This window comes from Equus quagga, chromosome 15 (assembly GCF_021613505.1).
Source record: "Equus quagga isolate Etosha38 chromosome 15, UCLA_HA_Equagga_1.0, whole genome shotgun sequence".
Taxonomy (NCBI): domain Eukaryota; kingdom Metazoa; phylum Chordata; class Mammalia; order Perissodactyla; family Equidae; genus Equus; species Equus quagga.
Genome location: NC_060281.1, coordinates 28668991 through 28687342, shown reverse-complemented (window position 1 = coordinate 28687342; position 18352 = coordinate 28668991). Strand labels below are relative to the sequence as shown.

At 48.1% G+C, this 18352-nt stretch overlaps 1 protein-coding gene across 4 annotated transcripts in view; it reads left to right on the top strand.

The window, feature by feature from the left end:
- Positions 1 to 7391: 7391 nt before the first annotated feature.
- Positions 7392 to 18352, top strand: part of PPARD (peroxisome proliferator activated receptor delta) — a 73202-nt gene continuing 62241 nt past the window's right edge. For 2 of the 4 annotated variants that reach the window (XM_046639651.1, XM_046639652.1), the window contains exons 1-2: positions 7392 to 7512; positions 11335 to 11418. The gene's annotated coding sequence lies outside the window, so the exon portion shown is untranslated. Of the gene's footprint in view, positions 7513 to 11167; positions 11190 to 11334; positions 11419 to 18352 lie in introns of those variants that run through there. The other 2 variants (XM_046639654.1, XM_046639655.1) reach the window with 2 other exon arrangements.

The window sequence follows — 18352 nt, the reverse complement described above, 5'->3', positions numbered from 1 at the left end:
TTTTTCTCCCCCGGGGCCTGCACACTGGCTGTCCTTTCCACCTGACTTCACGTAACAGCCTGCAAAACTAGATGCTCGAGTTCCTTGAGAGCAGGGATCTATCTTCTTCAATTTATATCCCCAGTGCCTAGCACAGTACTTGGCTCTTAGTAGGCATGCAACAAATGTTAGTTGAATGAATTCACGAAGGCACAAATTCTAAAATGAATGAGTGGGTGTTACACAGCTTGAAAGTGATGAAGTAGCTAAGATTCAAACTCAAGTCCATTCATTTATTCAACAAATTATTTACTAAGCTCTTATTATATGTCAGGTATTGTGCTAGGTGCTGGCTATATGGCACAGAACAGAACAGAGTCCCTGCCCTCCTGGAGTTTATGTGCTTATCTGATATCAAAGTTCATGTCTTTTGCAAGTACACCAAACTTTATTGCAAGGAACTTCATTACAGTCTATTTAAAGTGTCATGAAACAGCTGCCAGTATAACACAATGCATATTCTAGGCATGGGAATTGAGTGCAGTAGGAATTCAGAAAAAAGGGAAGGATTGGGTAGGAGCTGGGATTCGAGGTGGCCCTTAAAATTTTTAATAAATAGAGCCGGCCCGGTGGCGCACTGGTTAAGTTCCCACATTCCACTTTGGCGGCCCAGGGTTCACCGGTTCAGATCCCAGGTGCAGACATGGCACTGCTTGGCAAGCCATGCTGTGGTAGGTGACCCACATATCAAAAAAAAGTAGAGGAAGATGTGTACAGATCTTAGCTCAGGGCCAGTCTGCCTCAGAAAAAAAAAAAATTTTAACAAATAAGAAAGGAGAGTAGGAGAACATGGGGACGACACCAGTAGAAAGAAGCCTAACACATTTACGGACACAAGAAGTTTGGATTCTGGATATTGGATGAGAGGATCAGCGGTCCTCTAATTGGAGTGGAGTATCTCCAGGGCACTAGGACTTTTTTTTTAAAGACTGGCACCTGAACTAACAACTGTTGCCAATCTTCCTTTTTTTTTTTTTTCTGCTTTATCTCCTCAAATCCCCCCCGTACATAGTTGTATATCTTAGTCGCAGGTCCTTCTAGTTGTGGCATGTGGGATGCTGCCTCAACATGGCCTGACGAGCGGTGCCACGTCCATACCCTGGATCTGAACCGGCGAAATCCCAGGCCACCACAGCAGAGTGCACGAACTTAACCACCCAGCCACGGGGCCGGCCCCAGGCACAAGGATTTTTTTAAAAATCAATTTGCAGATCCCCAATTTCCAAGTGTTCTCTATACCATATCTGCTTTCCTCTTCCACAATTTCTCCATTCCTACTTCCAGTAGCAAGGCTCACCACTCACCCATCCACTGTCTTCCAATAGTAGACAACCCAGAGGGGTAAAATTCCTGGAACACTGTTGAAATGCTGATGTAGAACTGTGGGTACTGAGAAAGTGAATGGCTCGAAAGCTGGGCAACAAATTCTTTTTATTTTCAAGTCAGGGGGTTTCCAAATCTTCACTTTCAAAACCTGGAAGGACTTACTTGCATTGTCAGATAAAAAAAAATATATATATATATATATATATATATATATATATATATATATATAAAATTTATTTATTTATTTTTTTGCTGAGGAAGATTCTCCCTGAGCTAATATCTGTGCCAATCTTCCTCTATTTTGTATGTGGGTCGCTGATGCAGCATGGCTATAGGTCCGCGCCTGGGAACCAAACCTGGGCTGCTGAAGCAGAGTGCGCCAAACTTAACCACTCTAGGCTACAGGGCTGGCCCCAACAATATATTTTTTTTAATAGATCTCTGTGAGTTTTTTGGCAAACAACTCAGAATTAGATGCCATTGCTACTGTATATCAAAACTCTCCATTCTCATCTACTTATTTACGTGAAAAAGGTTTCTCAGCTTAAACATGAAAAAAATAGAACTAGAAGTGATGCTGAATGCAGTCTCATTCTAGTAATAAGTAATATTCAACTATGAACATATAAACGTGGGGGAAAAAAGTAGCTCATCCATTTCATTATGAAACACATTTCCAATTATTTTTTGTGTTTATGTATAATACTTATAAAAATAATATTTATGTTGTTTTCATCAATTGGATGTTACTATATTTATAATGGCCACTCAAACCAGAAGAAAATGTCTCACTTAGAGCTTTATAATTACATAAAACTTAAAAATTTAAAAAATTTCAACCTATCTACATATTTTGGTTGCAGAGACATATGATGATTAAGAAAAGACTTCCAAGCATACATGTTACATTAAGATTAGACTTTTGAGGGGAAAGTGCAACGGAAACACAAATACAATGAGAAAAGAGACAACGTAAAATTTTTCATTGCTAAAGAAGAGTTTGTTCTTCTTCTTTTTTTTTTTTTTGGTGAGGAAGATTGGCCCTGAGCTAACATCTGTGCCACTCTTTCTCTATTTTGTATGTAGGATGCCAGTCCCCTTGTTCATGTATTTTTAAGACGAATGATGGTGAGTACCAAATCACTATGGGATCTGAGTCTTAATAGATACATTTAAAAGGGTGATATAGCAGTTTTATATTAAAATGTCAGTATTTATAAAATAGTAGATATTACATCCATCCTCTGCAAATACTAATGATGAAAATTATTAGGGGCTGGTCTAGTGGTGTAGTAGTTAAGTTCGCACACTTCACTTCAGCAGCCAGGTTCACCAATTTGGGTCCCAGGTGCAGACCTAGCACTGCTTGTCAAGCCATGCTGGTAGGCGTCCCACATATACAGTAGAGGAAGACGGGCACGGATGTTAGCTCAGGGCCAGTCTTCCTCAGCAAAAAGAGGAGGATTAGGAGGGGATGTTAGCTCAGGGCTAATCTTCCTCAAAAAAAGAAAAGAAAAATATTAATGTCACCTTAAAAATGTGCAAGGAGCCGCATAGTTCTTATATTTTTTTTAGGAGTAGAGGGGTAAAAAATTTTGAAGACCACTCCTATGAAGGACTCACGACGAGAAAAGTAGAATGAGGTCTGATTACAGACGTTCTTGAAAGCTAGGTAGAGTTCAGACGTGAAGTGGCAAGCTGACCTCTAAGCCTGTTTCCTCACCTGTCAGTGGGGTCCATTTCAAGTTCTTCGATGTTCTATGATGGGACACGGAGGCGTTGACAGTTGAGGTGTGAGACAGTGCAAGGAAGATCACCCTGATGCCTGAATGCCATCCACACTGGAACAAGTACGAGAAGCTGTCAGTCTTGGGGGACACTAATAGGGGGCAGGAGAAGATACTTTCCAGGCTTTTGATTCCAGGATTAGAAAGTAACTCCTCTGTCCTTTCCAACATCCCGGACAAAGGAGAATGTGTCCAATCTCTGATGCCCTCAGAGATACCCGCAAACTCTGGAGGCCAGGCAGAAAGCACAGCCATCGTGGTCCCAGGTCAGCCCTCTGTGGATGGACTGTGAGAAGAGGTGGGGAGGCGAGGCGACCGGCTGGGGTGCAAGAGGCTTGTTGCAAACTGCTGCCACGATGTGCAAGGCGCCTCCCGGTCAAGCACAGTGTCTACCCAGACAGAAGAGGCGCCAGCAGCAGGTTGCCTCTCTGGCTTCTGCTGTAGGTGAGACAGGGAGGAAGGAGGTTGATTTCGGGAGGCTAAGGAGGCCCCCACCTGCTGGCTGGAGCCTGAAATGGCTGTGGAGGAGGTTGGAATCTAATTCAAAGCAGATCCAGCCTTACTCCACGCTAAGTTATCGTTCAGTTATACTGCAATTGGGCATCAGAGCAAGTTTTGGTAGCTGAGACTGCTGGCTGCTCTGGAACGGGTTGCACAAGCTTGGCAGGGATGAACTTTTCACACTTTGAGCTGTGCCTGTGGGCAAATCTGTTCAAAGTGAAGATTAGAGGAAGCTGTATTAGTCTGGGTTTTTGGTTCAAGTAAGAGAAACCGATTTAAGTCAAAAAGGATTTATTAACAGAGTATAGAGGAGCTGCTTAAATAATTGGGAGGATGAGAGAGCTAGCTGAGAGGCTGTATAGTCAGGAACAATACCCTAGATCATAGCACACAACAGTTCTTACGAAGACACCCCAGCTGCCATCTCTGGGTATAGATGCTGCTGCTTCCATGGCTAATATCATGGGTGCTAGACGCTGCTCCGGCAACCGCTGCTTCTTACAGCTGGAAATTAGGTGGAGCTGCTGCTCTGCCACTTACCCGCATGGATTACATGTGCTCCCATTTCTTCACCTTCCCAGCATCTGGCTGGTGGAGCCTTGGTCACGTGGCTATGCCCTAGCTGCAAAGGAGGCTAGAAGCAAACGCCTGACATTTTCAGCTTCTGTGCTGGAGGAAGAGTCTGCAGTGAGAAATTCCCCAAATATAGGAAGGGGATTCCAAAGTTAGGTGGCCCCAAACAAGGAAAGCCTTGAAGAAGATGGAGATACACAAAACGGCACATTCTGAGGCCGGCAATCTGGGCGGTAAAGGAAACCATAATCATTTTATATAAGGAACTGGGGATGTTGTAGCTTGGAGAAGAAAAAAATATAAGGGAACAGGGTCATCGCTGTTTGTCCTCCCCCACGGGACTCTGTGCCCCACCGTGGGCCTCGTGGCTCGGTCTCCTCCCACTTCCGTGTTCTGAGAGCCCGGTTTTCTATATGGAAAACAGAGTGACTTAGTTTACCTCCAAGGGATAGAACTAAGAGTATTGAGTAGGAGCACCAGAGGATATAAATTTTTGCACAATATAAGGAAGATTTTTCTTTCTTCTTAAAAAAAACAAACCATGTTTTCATTATGAAAAAAAATGCTCAGAATAAAAATATAGAAAGATAATTATTCACAGAACCACAACCCAAAGGCAACTGCTGATAACATTTTAGTGTGTTTCCTTCCAGTTTTTTAATGCTAATTTTTTGTTTTCCAAACACTATACATATCTCTATGTTCTATACATGTTGTCAGAGTCTGCCTTTTTCCACTGATCAGATCATAACATTTTTCCAAATTTTCACCAACTCTTTGTAGGCATCATTTTTAATGGCTGCATAATATCTCACCAGGAGTGTACAGCATAATTTACCTAAACATTTCTCTGTTGTCAGACAATTAGGTTATCTCCAGGTTTTTGTTGTTTTAAATAATAATGTAATGAGAAATGGATTTATGGGGTCTAAGCATTAAATACACTTTTTGAATATGTTATATTAAATATTATAGATATCTTTTTAAATATAAAAATGAAATGAATTGAAAAATGTAATATCTTAACAGTGCTCCCAGAATTTCTTTTAGGGAGGGAGCTATCTTTATTAGGGGAAATAAGCCCCCTAGGGGAGAAAGTGAGCTCTTCAGGGCATGAGTGCTGGCAGGAACACTAGCAATAAAGAGATACGGTTAAGTAGTCTCTTTCTGGGCCAGCTGGCCCTGTGGTGTAGTGGTTAAGTTCGGCACGCTCCACTTCAGCGGCCCAGGTTCCCAGCTTGGATCCTGGGTGTGGATCCACATTACTTGTCAGTCAGGCTGTGGCAGCCACCCACACATGAAGCGGAGGAAGACTGGCACAGATGTTAGCTCACAGCCAATCTTCCTCAAGCAAAAAAAGAGAAAGATTGGCAATAGATGTTAGCTCAGGGCCAATTTTCCTCAAGTGAAAAAAGAGAAAGATTCCCATTTGGAACAACATGAATGGACCTGGAGGGAATTACATTAAGCAAAATAAACCAGACGGAGAAAGAGAAAGACAAACACTAGATGATTTCACTCATATGTGGAAGATAAACATATGCATGGACAAAGAGAACAGTTCAGTGGTTACTGGGGGAAGAGGGCTGCAGGGTTGGGCACAGTGGGTGAAAGGGAGCACTTATACGGTGACGGACAAGTAATAATGTACAACTGAAATCTCACAATGTTGTAAACTATTATGAACTCAGTAAAGAAAAAAGAAAGATTAGCAACAGATCTTGGCTCAGGGCTAATCTCCAGCAAAAAAAGAAAAAAAGAGGAAAAAAGTCTCTTTCTTCCTGGGAAGACAGAAGAATTTGTTTTCTCCCCAGACAGCATGAGACAGAAGAAAAAATGGTGGGGCAGAGAGGAGAGGTAGTGATTTGGGAAAAGGCCAGGCCCTAAAGGGTGAAGGGCCAACTAGAAAACTTCAGTGGGGGCTGTGGAAAGGACTTTAAAGAATGTCTGATGTGTGAGTTTAAACTGTTTGCAATGCATCATGTGACTCTGCCCCAGGGCTCACAGCATCATAGTGTCTTCTATCCTCATGAATGTTCTGTGTGGGACAAGGCGTGGGCAGCCCTCAGGAAGTGCCGAGTTTCATCTCTACATTTCCGAACTGTGGCACTGCAACAGCCCAGCCTGGCAGAAGCAGGAGCCCAGAGGCAGAGATACTTCGGAGGATAACAATCTCCAGAAATTTGCAGAAATCTTAGGGAAGGCTTTGACTTCTACAATCCATTCTTATTTCCATCTTAAAGGGCTAGGAGGCTGATATCTGAACTACAAAAGCAATGCAATTTCATCCGAAATAGTAGGAAAAAAAGAGAAGCAGAAAAAGAAATTCACTCTAGTTCTACCGGTCAGATATCTGAGGGTGTGGCCTGAGGAGTGTTATGCGGGCGAGAGGTGAGAGGTAATCTTTATCTTTAAGACAGTGGAGAGGAGGGAGTTACCCGGTTGATCGTACACCTGTGAGTCAAGCTTTGTTCATAGCCAGATGAGGAACCCACCCTCTTCCTCCAGACAGCCTCCCAGCTGCTTAGCCCTTTTTTTTATGATATACCTGAAGGGAAAGGTTGGAATAACAGGTCCTTTCCAGGTCCTAACGACCTGGGTTAAGAAGCGAGAACAGAATTGTCTACAAAAGTAGGGAGGATGTTCCCTATTTAGGTGGGCAGTCGTATTCGGTAAGTACACGGGAAGATAGGTAAGAAGTCCAGAACCATAAAATTCTAGTTGCAAAAGCCTCTTGATGGAGGATAGGTCTTTTATTAAAATTACAGGCAATGGAGTCTGGAGACCCGGGTTCCAGCCTCATCATTGCTTCTCACTGCAAGTCACGCACCTTCTCTGGGATTGTTTCTTCACTGGAAGGATGAGGAGGCTGCATTAGCCAACCTCTACGTTCCCTTCTAGCTTTAAATTCCGTTTTGTGATACTTGCCAGACTCGTTCTACTGGCCCCGACGCTCCCACCCGGCTCCTCCCACAGCCGCCGCGCCCGCATCCGGCACCAGAGGGCGCTGCAAGCGGGTCCAAGGCAGCGTGCGGTGGGCGGAGTCGCAGAATCAGCGGTCTCTGGGATGCGCGGTGATTGGCCGCGGCCGGGCGGAAAGGGGCGTGGCGGAGGTGGGGCGAGCTGCGCGGTGACGTCGCCCTGGCGGGGGCGGGGCCGGGCCGCGCAGCGTGTGACGCCACGGCCGCCGCGGAGCCGGGATTAATGGGAAAAGTTTTGGCAGGAGCCGGAGGATCCTGCGGAGCCTGCGGGACGGCGGCGGTGGCGCGGGAGGTGGCCGAGACAGGTCGGTCCGCGCGTCGGGGGGAAGCGGGCAGGCGGGCAGCGGAGGGGAGCGGCGCGCCCGGGGTGAGGCGCCCACCAGGGCTGGAGCGCAAGGCCCGGCGGGGAGTGGGGTGGGCGAGAGGCCGGGGTCCGCGGACCAAGCCGCCGCCGCTTCCCGGCGCTGCGGCCCGAGCCGGTCCGCGCCCGTCCGTTGCTCTCCTGGCGCCCCGCCCCGCTGCCCCTGCGCCCCCAGCCGTCTGGACCCCCATCGCTGTTTGTCCTCCCCCACGCGACTCTGTGCCCCCGCTGTGGGCCTCGTGGCTCGGTCTCCTCCCACTTCTGTGTTCTGAGAGCCCGGTCTTCGGCTTGGGGTCCTCTCCCACTCTCCTTGGCTCTGACCTCTTCCTTCATCGCATCTCTAGTGTCCCCACATCCGTTGCCCTCTCTACCCAGGGTCTGCCTGGGGATCTTCTCTGTCCCCCTCCTTATCCTTGTCTCCTGCCTTCGTCCTCCCATCCTTGCCCTCTCAGTCTTTGCTCTGTTTTCCCATCCCTCACCCCTCCTTTTCCCCGTTGCCTGGTCCCTCTCAGGATCAAGGCTCCCCCTCGTCTTCCTCACGGTGGTATTAAGCTTTTTCAGCCCCGTTCCTGCAGTCCCTGTCTCCCTAAGCCCCTCTTGTCCTGGCTCTTCCCAGAGGTCGTGTTTTTGCTCCTCTCTTTGATTTCCTTCTTATGAGTCCTGTCCCCTGCATTCTTGTCACCACCCCCCACCCTCTCCCCTCCCAGTTCCTTGCCTCTGCTTCAGGGAGAAGCATTAGCTGCATACACGTCTCTGCTTTCCCTAGACCTGCAGTTGAGGTGCCCGTGGGGTGGGATGGGGGTGTTCAGCTTCTGACTGAAGTGAGGGGCTGAATGTCTGAGGTATGTCTGTGTGGGAGAATTTACTGGGGTGTTGCATGAGGGGTGATGTCCCATTTTAGATCATTTTTCTAATCACAGCTTTAATACTTCCCCTTTATGGGTCTGTTGACTTCCAGGAACTCTCAGGGAGAGACCGGCTGCTGAGTTGGGTGTGTGCCAGGGGTAGCTGGAGGCGTCATCCAACTCTTTTCCCCTTCCAGGAAACAGGGCTCTGTGTCTTTCCTCTCTGGATGTTTCAAACACATTTGAACTCTGATATCCTAGTCTACCTCAGCCCTCATTCTCACCCTCCACCCTATGCCCGATCCCAAAGAGCTAAGAGAAGTCTCTAGAAGCTGTGCTCCAGAGAATGCCTTTGGTCCTCAACCTGTTTCTTCTCTACTGGCTCCAGAACATTTTTTCCTGTTTGAGTGTTGAAATAGATTGCCAGCCGATAGCCCTGGGGCTGGCAGTTATCTGTCCCTTTTATTATTGGTGGCTTGCACCAGCTGCTGATTTTCCCTTGCGCATCTCTGACCCACTGAATGTGTCAGGGCCTCTGGTATCAGTCACTGAGCAGGTTCTCTTGAAGATTCTTCTCCCTCTGTTACCCTTGGGAGCTTAATTTCCTGTGGATCCAAGAGGGAGGATGACACTGAAGTTCTGTTCCCTTTACCTGGGCGTAGCATGGGACATCAGGTCGATATCTGCCTGGGCAGGTTGTGAGGCTGCATTCGTTAGTCCATGTCAGGGAACTTGAGTTGCTTCCAGCCACAGAGATCATCCTCTCTGGGGCTGGAGAGCCCACCACCTCTGTGATGTGTCTGGGTGTTTAACCTTCTTGCCAGGCAGAAAGCTCTTTTCAGATGCCTTCAATTTGAGCTCCTTTATTTGGCGCTGGTCCCCTAGAGAGAGCTTCAGGAAATAGCATATCCTCTGTTTCTGCCCAATCTGATCTTGGAGGATTCTGAAAGCGTGACCCACTCTCAAGTTTAGAAATGAAGGCCTGTTGTTTCACCTGGCTCTGGGTTTCTAGGTCTCCTCTTTTGAGGATCGTGCTCTCCGTCTTTGAGCCAGAATTGCACACAGAGTTGGCATCCTTCAGGAGCTGTGGTGGAGAGCCAACTGAGCCAGCTAGACGAGACTTTAAAGTTTTGGAATCCTCTTGTGCACTGACCCTTTTCTGTGAGAGGAATAGGATCGTGGATGGCTGAACCAGTCCCCTTTCCACTGACCCTGGGCCCCCTCCTAAGCAGCACTTGGAGGGGATTTGGGCAAAATGGACCAAAAGGGGTCCCTTGGTTCTCTGAGGAACATCCCTCCAGAGTTTAATTGGTCATCTGATGAAGCTGAGGTGGTGTGTTTGGTGGTAATTGGTTTAGTCTCTGGCTGCCCAGGGCTTTACCTGACTCTCCTGCAGTTTGCTCCATCTCTGTCTGTGCTAACCCTTTAGTGGTACTCTCCCCCGAGGCGGCAGGTGAGAAGGGCTTGAGGAGAGGGCAAGCCCAGTCCTTGTAGAGCAGCTTGGGCACCAGCAGCCCTGGCCAGATAGCTTCTTGCACTTCATCCACCCTGTTGTCTTCTGCCTGGGTAGTCATGATTATCGACTACCAAGTTCCCATTCAGCGGTTTTTGCAGGGCCTGGGTCAGCTTGCCTCTCTTTTTCAAAGGTGCGGGCAGATAGGCCCCTGACGTTATTCTACAGATGGTGTAGCCCGTCAGCTCCTTAGTTTAGCAAACGAACTGCTCTTTGGTTTGGCTGCCTTTCTCCTTGCCTTACCACCACTGCCTGCCTCCTTCCTTGGTGTATGCCTCAACCCACTCAGGAGGAATTGCCCTTACTCGGCTTTCCAGCCCACCTGTGGTCCCTCAGGTCCCTTCTCCACTACCTGGTACGGCCATTGTTGGGCACTGGCTGGGAAGCTAGTAGGCCTCTGCTTTGGATAGACTGCAGCAGTCCTAGCTGTCCTTTGTGCAAGCTGTTCTCAGGGCCTGCAGATCCTGGCGTGTCCTGCGACAGTTCAGCTCTTCTCTCTCAGGAGGAGTTGGACCAGTCTCTTCTAAAGGCTTCAGCTGTGTCCTGTCACCGAGGCCCACCTCCCAGGGTCTTCCCTGCCAGTTGGGAAGCTAAACTGGGGCTCTCCTCCACTGCCTTCATAGGGCCTGGAAATGCCAGGAGTCACTTCACTGCCCAGCATTGTCCACACTGGGACACACTTTCTTCTTCCTCCTTACGCAGCGTCTCCATGGACTTTGTCCTGCCAGGCTCTTGCTTGTGTCACATCAGAAGTTCTGTGCGTGATGCCCTTGTCTGTGCCATGTTGTCCCAGATTGCCCAGTGGTGGCTGCTTGTAGATGGTTTGGTGTCCCTGAGTGTTTTTCTGTGGCTTTGGATCCAGGGGGAGGAGCTGCTTGCAGCAGCTGGCTCCCACGGTGTCAGAGGAGAGCTGGGCACTTGTTTGAGCTTGGCAGGGAGGAAATGCCCCTCGGATCAGGTTTCAGACACGTAAGTCTTCTTCCTTGGCAGATGATTCCGGGCCTTTATAACTCAGGCTGGTGATTAGGGTGTGACTGCAGTCCTGTCTCCATGGGGCTTTGGTCAAGGAATCAAGGGTGACTCAGGGCGTCTCCATTTATGAGCTGCCACCCGTGGAGGGTGTTGGGCTCCAGCTCCTTTACCTTACCTTCTGCGCCGCCCTGGTAAAATCAGCAAAGCCAGTATCTGCCTACTTGGAAAGGAGCAGACTCCTTCCAGGACTGGGAAATATTTGCTGACTCAGGCTCAGAATCGCATCTCTGAGTATGTGTGTGAGGGACGGAGGAAGAGCCAGCTTGCCTTAGGAGCACTCTTTGAGCTCTGATGTTCAACTCTAACTTATTAGAGCTGCTTTTATGACCACTGGTGCCTCTCAGCTAACGATGTTGGGTTTCTTTCGATCCTGCAGTGTTGCCTGGTGTTTGGGGCATGCACATGGTACTCACGCAGCGGCTTCTGCTCACCAACAGATGAGGACAGATGCACCAAAGAGGTAATCTTTTTTCCTTTCCCGGGGCCTCTGACAACTGACTGACATGTCTCAGGTTTAGGATCCTGGCCTAGATGATGAAATCATTTCACCAAGGCGGAGTCCCACATCCCAGGTGCCTGTCATAGCACCTGCTACTCATCACGTACATAGTGGGCACTTACTAAATAATTATTGAATGTCACTGTCTTACATAGTTTTTTTGGGAGTATTTAGATTTTTACCTTTACACCTACTAAAACATAAACGCCACAAAGGCAGGGACTTTTTTGTTTTCTGTTGTGTCTAGGACAGTACCTGGCACAGAGGAGGTGCTAAATAAGTATGGAATGAGTAAATGAACAAACTTTCTTTTTTGCCCATATGAGTGTCACAAGGATCAGGCCACAAAGATTATGTCCATCATTCTCTGTCATTTATGCAACAAACATTTTTGAATGCCAGACACAGTACTAGGCACTAGGGAAGTGATGATAGTAGAAATGCAGATTCAGTTCAGTCCCTGTCACATGGGTCTGTAGGTTGCTGGCGACTATGAGAGCTGGGCATAATACATGGAATTGCTTCTCTCCTGGGGTAGCTGGTCCTCACAGAGGGTGAACAGTGCTCTGGGCTTCCCATCGCCATTTCCCTGTTTGTCCTCAGGATGCCTGGTAGGTTTTGTAAACTCTCAGAAAGGGAGCTCCAGGGAATTTGATGTTCATTGTCTCAACTATTTGGGAGGCCGGGCTATGGTGGGGTCCCTGCTGGGGGCCAGGGGAAACATGGAGCTCCTGTCTCATTTGTTTTAATCTCTGAAGTTCAGTGGTTCCAGAGCTGTTTATGGGCTTCACTTCCCTTTCTCTGCCTTTAACACTCTGCGGGTTTTCCTGTTGCCAAATAGGGTGCTGAGCCCATGTGTCTGTCTGTCTGTGGGAGTCAGGTTGTTTGTGGATCTTGCAGGAAGGCCTTAGGAGGGGCCCCTCCTGTCCTCAAACCAATACCAAGTCCTTTCGTCTGAAGGAAATGTGAAGGAGGAAGGAGGGGGTGGTGGGGGCTTCTGAGGTTCCCTGAGAGGGGCGAGGTGGAAGTGCCCCCTGTGCAGGAGAGCTGCTGAATTGAGTTGGTTGCTTTGTCACCTGTTTGAGCAGCAGCTAGCGACAGTGGCAGCATGTCCAGTGGTCAGTTTTCCAGTTCATCCCTGATCTTTGAGCTCCCAGTCCCAGCTAGAAGTTTGCTTTCTTAGTTTCCCCTGGCACAGGTGAAGCTATAGCTTTGTCAGACTGTTCGTTGTTAATCTCAAAAAAAACGGTGGCATTGCCATCTTAGTCTTCCCCCTGTGAGGCACTTTCGGTGGCCACGTGCTGTGACAAATATTTCACATCTGATCTTTGGCTGCCCCCATGCTGCAGGTATGTGGAACCTAGTTGGGGAGAGAAGACATATGCACAGAAAGCTTTTTAAAATATTAGAGCGCTGGTGGGTCCTAAGAACATGGTGCTGTACAAGGGTACCCACTTAGAGGAGCAAGTTGTCACTGAGGTTTGGCTTTGTCCCTGAAGAAACTGGGTTTCGGATTGCTCCTTGGAAGTAAGTTGGTTAGTTTTGAAGTCAACTTTCTAATATTGTAAAACAGTGATTCTCAAACTTTTTGTCCTCAAGACTCCTTTACACTCTTAAAAATTATTTTAATTAATTAATTCATTTATTCATATTATTTATTTATTTATTTTTGAGGAAGATTAGCCCTGAGCTAACTACTGCCAATCCTCCTCTTTTTGCTAAGGAAGACCAGCCCTGAACTAACATCCATGCCTCTACTTTATATGTGGGATGCCTACCACAGCATGGCTTTTGCCACGCAGTGCCATGTCCACACCTGGAATCTGAACCAGCGAACCCCGGGCTGCCAAAGCGGAATGTGTGCACTTACCCACTGCACCACCGGGCCGGCCCCTACACTCTTAAAAATTATTAAGGACCCCGACAACTTTTGTTTACCGTATTAGAAATGAAAACTGAGGAATTAAAAGAAATCACTAGTTTGTTACTTCATTTAATATAATAATGATAAACCCATTACATGTATCATAAAAGACATTTTTAATGAAAAATAGCTGTTTTTCAAAACAAAAATTGAGAGAAGGGGGGCAGATTAGAGAATGGTAGGGAGAGAGATAAAGAGGGGGGAAAAGAAGAGGGGAAAACAGCAAAAAGCATTTGCAGGAGGTCGAGATTGGAGGAACTACTTGAGGCTGAGAGAAGGCTCTACAGGGACTACAGTGTTAGCAAAGAGCAGGCTCCTTCTGTGGCTCCTGGGGGCCTGGCTTCTGGGTTCTAGCACCTCCGTCTTGCCCTGTCTCTGGAGCTCCTTCTGTCTGGGAAGAGGCCGAGGGAAGAGCTGGAGTGGCTTTGGTGCTGGGCAGACCTGGGTGTGTGACTCTGAGCTCTAGTGTGTGGGTTCACGACTTAATGATTAAAATGAGCCTCAGTGTGTGCTGGTTTGTCCCCGTCCTGCTGAGTTTGGTTCTGAGGTGGGGAGCTGGGAAGAAACGCCTTTCAGAACCAGTTCCTTCCCGGATTGACAGGCTGTGGTCCCGAGAGCCCAGCCTCAGAATGGGGAGCTGTCACCTTGTGTTAAACAGTTTTGGCATTCTGGCAAGTGCGTGGTCAGCACCCCTGCTTTTCTTTTGAGCCCAGTCTTCAAAGCCTAGCTTCCACCCAGCCTTGTTGTCCTCTCAGCGGCTCTCCTGAGACCATTACTGAATTCTCCACAGCTAATAGCAACACAGCTTTGGAAGAGTTCTCTCATGAGGAGGATGCTGAGGGGAGACTCCCAGGTGTGTGGGAAAACCACCTCATGCTTAAGTTTATTTCTATATTGTTATACTAATAGGAATCTTAAAACGGATTTTCATTGCTTTCATTTGTAATTTGCCGTAACTCCTGGATCCGTGTCACTGCTTTTGGCACGTCCTCATCCAGGAGTCGTGACCTCGGCCGCAGAGTTACTTGGCTGCCGCTCCGGTGGAAGTGCAGGCCAGCTTTGCTCTCCCAACAGCAGTGCTCGCCAAGCAGGCTGCCCTGTGTCTGCGGGCCCACTCTCTCCTCACAAACAGGCCATCCTGAATTTGCCAGAGTGAGCTCTACTCATCATCCCCTTTTCCAAACAAGCAAGCAAGGTGTGGTTTTCCTCAGTTTCCCTGAATTGCCTAAAACATTTCCTTGTTCATAATTCTCACTTTACTTTCTTCGCCGCCAGTTCCGTTTCCTCTAGCACAGGGTTTCTCAGCCCCAGCACTATCGACATTTTGGGCCAGGTGATTCTTTGTTTTGTGGGTTGTCTGTGTGTTGCAGGATGTTTAACATCATTCCTGGCTTCTAGTCTTAGATGCCAATAGCACCCGCCACCCCTATTGCCACATGTACCCTAGGAGCAAAATCACTCCTGATTGAAAACCACTGCTCTATCGTTTCCCCACTAAATATTTCTGGCCAGCTAGGTCCCCTGGTGAACTCACATCAAGAAAACCAGTAAGATAAGCATACCGTTCTTACATTGGAAATTTACCCTCCTCAGTCACCTCACTGGGCCCTTGAGGGCTTTGCTGAGTAGTGAAATGGTTCACAGTGAGCAGCATTTTCCAACTAAGTAAGAAACCACATGATGTCTACACAGCAGAGGGACAGTGTCCGAGGTGTAAAGCCTTCTCCTGGAGTGGTTTTGTTTCTCACGCTTTGCTTCTCCAAGTCTTTTAGTGTCTGGGCAGAAGTCACCTTCTTGTACCTCCCAGAGGTACCACGTAGAGCAGAATTGGTAACATGTAGCATGTGAACTGTCACTAACCTGTCTGTTCCTGTGTTGGACATTGCTACCTGATTGGGCACTCTCATCATAGCAGTCTTCCTCTTCAAACTCAGATGGGTTCTTGGAACCCTCCACCCTGGGCGCTTCTCATGAGAGAAAGCTTCCCTGCCTTCCCTGAGCTCAAGCTTGTCCTCTGGCCCACGTGATTTCTTTGCAACTTCCCCTCCTGTGAAAGCCTTCGGAACCGCGTAGGGATCCTGATGGGTTCCCATTGACCCTCAGCACGCACATCCTGGACTCTTGAGTGGTCCACTGGGGGCCTCAGGTTGGAGAAGAGAAAACTAGTGCTCAGTTTCGTGAAGTTAATTCCCCACCCACTAGTTAATAGCAGGCAATTACAGGAAAAGAAAGACTCTGGTTCGGGTTGCTGCCAAAACTCCTGATCTGACTCTTCTTTCATGTGGACCAGATGTCTGAACTATGTTTCTCCCAAACTCTTGGAGTCTGCCTTTGTTAGACAGGGAAATGACCCCCAAGCATATCTAGGTCGTAACCCCTGGGACCTGTGGGTGCTACCATATATGGCACAATGGACTTTGCATATGTGACTGAGTTAAGGATCTTGAGATGGAGAGATTATCGTGGATTGTCCGGTGGGCCTTAAGTGCAATCACAAGCGTCCTTTTAAGAGGAAGGCAAGGGGAGATGTGATAGAGAAGGCAGTGTGACTACTGCAACAAAATGCTATGTTGCTGGCTCTGAAGATGGAGGAAGAGGCCAAGGAATTCAAGGAATGCAGCTCTAGAAGCTGGAAAAGTCAAGGAAACGTGCTCCCCTAGAACCTCGGGAGGAAGTGTGGCGCTGCCAGTACCTTGGTTTTGGCCCAGTAAAACTAATTTTGGACTTGTGACCTCCAGAGCTGTAAGATAATAAATATGTTTTGTTTTAAGCCATTAAGTTTGTGGTAGTTTGTTAGAGTGGCAACAGGAAACTACTCCAGGGCTCATCCGCCTCCAGGCGCAGGTGGTGACTTGGCTGATCCTTGTTCTTGTTTTAAGGTGATCGCAGAGAATCCCTTTCATGGCAGGTGGAGATTCTCGGTCCAGCCTTTTTCCAGACTAATATTCGAGAGAATATGCTCCTTGGGGGAACCTTTCACGGACTTGTTGGGAGCAAAAGAGAAGGGCTCAGATAGTATCTGATCTTTGCTTTTGGAGCTCGCCCCACACCTTCACTCAGATCAAATAAAGAGTTTCATCTCCTGCTCTCATGGTGGTTGTGGTAGGGAAAGGGGAGGGATTAAGTAAGTAAATTAAGTAAATCACATGTCAGGTGGTGATAAATGCTATATCGAAATATAAAGTAGGAAGGAGGTAGTGGCAGTTTTAAATAGAGGGTTTGGGGAAGGCCTTGCTGAGAAGGTAACGTTTGAGCTGAAAGAGGAGAGTGACCCATGTCTGGGAAGAAGGCAGAGGAAAGCAAGTGCAAAGGCCCTGAGACAGGAATGTGGCTGATGTGTTTGAGGAATAGTCAGGGAGCCAGTGTGGCTGTAGTGGAGTGAGGGAGGAAGAGAATAGAAGATGAGGTCAGAGGTGTGATTAGGGGCCGGATCACCAATGACCCTGAAGTACTAGAAAATCTCTTGCTTCACGCAGCCCTTTGCCCCTTCCTTCCTTTCTCTCTCCTCACACTACCACTCCATCTTTATGCTTGTGTTCCTCAATTCCTTTCCAGAGGATATTTTGTCACGTCATACCTGCCTAGGGGATATCAGCAGGTAGACAGAATCAACTTGAAATGTTAGATGAGGGGGGAAGAAGAGCAACCTCCTCTTTCTGAATATTGAAAGCAGTTACACTGTCAGTGGCGGCGTAGAGCTGAGTACCTAGAAGTGAGGTTGGCCACTCGCACCAGGCAGTTCTGGGGTGGTTTCTGGGGATCCTCACTTCCATCACCCTCCTTCTCAGCCCCATAAGGACCTCCAGGCCCCCGAGCCTGCCACTTCTTTCCACTCCACCCCTCCTGGTCTTCCCACTGGGGGTCCCACAGTTGCCCACCTGAAATGCTTTCCTCATGGCGCCCTCCTCTCCCTGCCCTTTCCTCCCAGGAGCTGCACTGCAGCCTGCCTTCTTCCCCGTGACTCCCCCAGGTGGCTGCCGGAGGAAGAGAGCGAAGCACGAGCTTGTGCCACTGCACATTTGTGGTTGTCACCCAGGCTCTCGGCAGTCAGACCCCCATTCCTGGAGGGGCTGTTCCAGATCACAGGACTCTACCTCCTCCAGGTCTTCACAGTGTTGCTTGGATTTCCAAGAATCAGATCCCAAAAGGTCAAGTAAGCCCAGCTTGAAAACTCCCTCCCTCCCAGATAGTGACCCCATGACAGTTCTGGTGCTCTGGCACTTACTTTTTTGTTGTTGTTGAGGAAGATTAGCCCTGAGCTAACATCTGCTGCCAATCCTCCTCTTTTCACTGAGGAGACTGGCCCTGAGCTCACATCCATGCTCATCTTCCACTTTATATGTGGGACGCCTACCACAGCATGGCTTACTGAGCAGTGCCATGTCTGCACCAGGGATCTGAACCGGCGAACCCTAGGCCGCCGAAGTGGAACATGCGCACTTAACCTCTGTGCCACTGGGGCGGCCCCATTCTCTGGCACTTTCTAAAAGGATAGTCCGTCATGACAAACGGTAGACTGTGCTGAGAAATGCAGGGTGGCCATTCGCACCAGGCAGTTTTGGGGTTGGTTTCCATGACAGTAGACTGTGGTGAGCTTCGTTGTCATCTGGGGGCCAGGTACACACTGTCTACACAGATTAAATCCTCCTGCCTGTGTCCCCAGTGTTATAGTCCTGGGTGACTGCCCAGAACCTGCTTTAAATAATGGCACCAAATTGATTGTCATTGAAAAGTAAAAATTCTCTGGTCGTAAACAAATTGATAATAATTTCTGTCTCCGGAGTGAAGATCACTGGGTAAATAAATTCCCAAACTGAGAAATACATCCAATCAAAATTGTATTAATCCTGCCCTGTTTATACGGTGTGTGATTCTTGTGACTTTTCTTTTGGGGATCCCAATACCCCAGGGTACTTCAGTAGCTGCTTAACAATTTGCCTTTCATATCTTCAGTGTGTCTCCTTTTAGAAA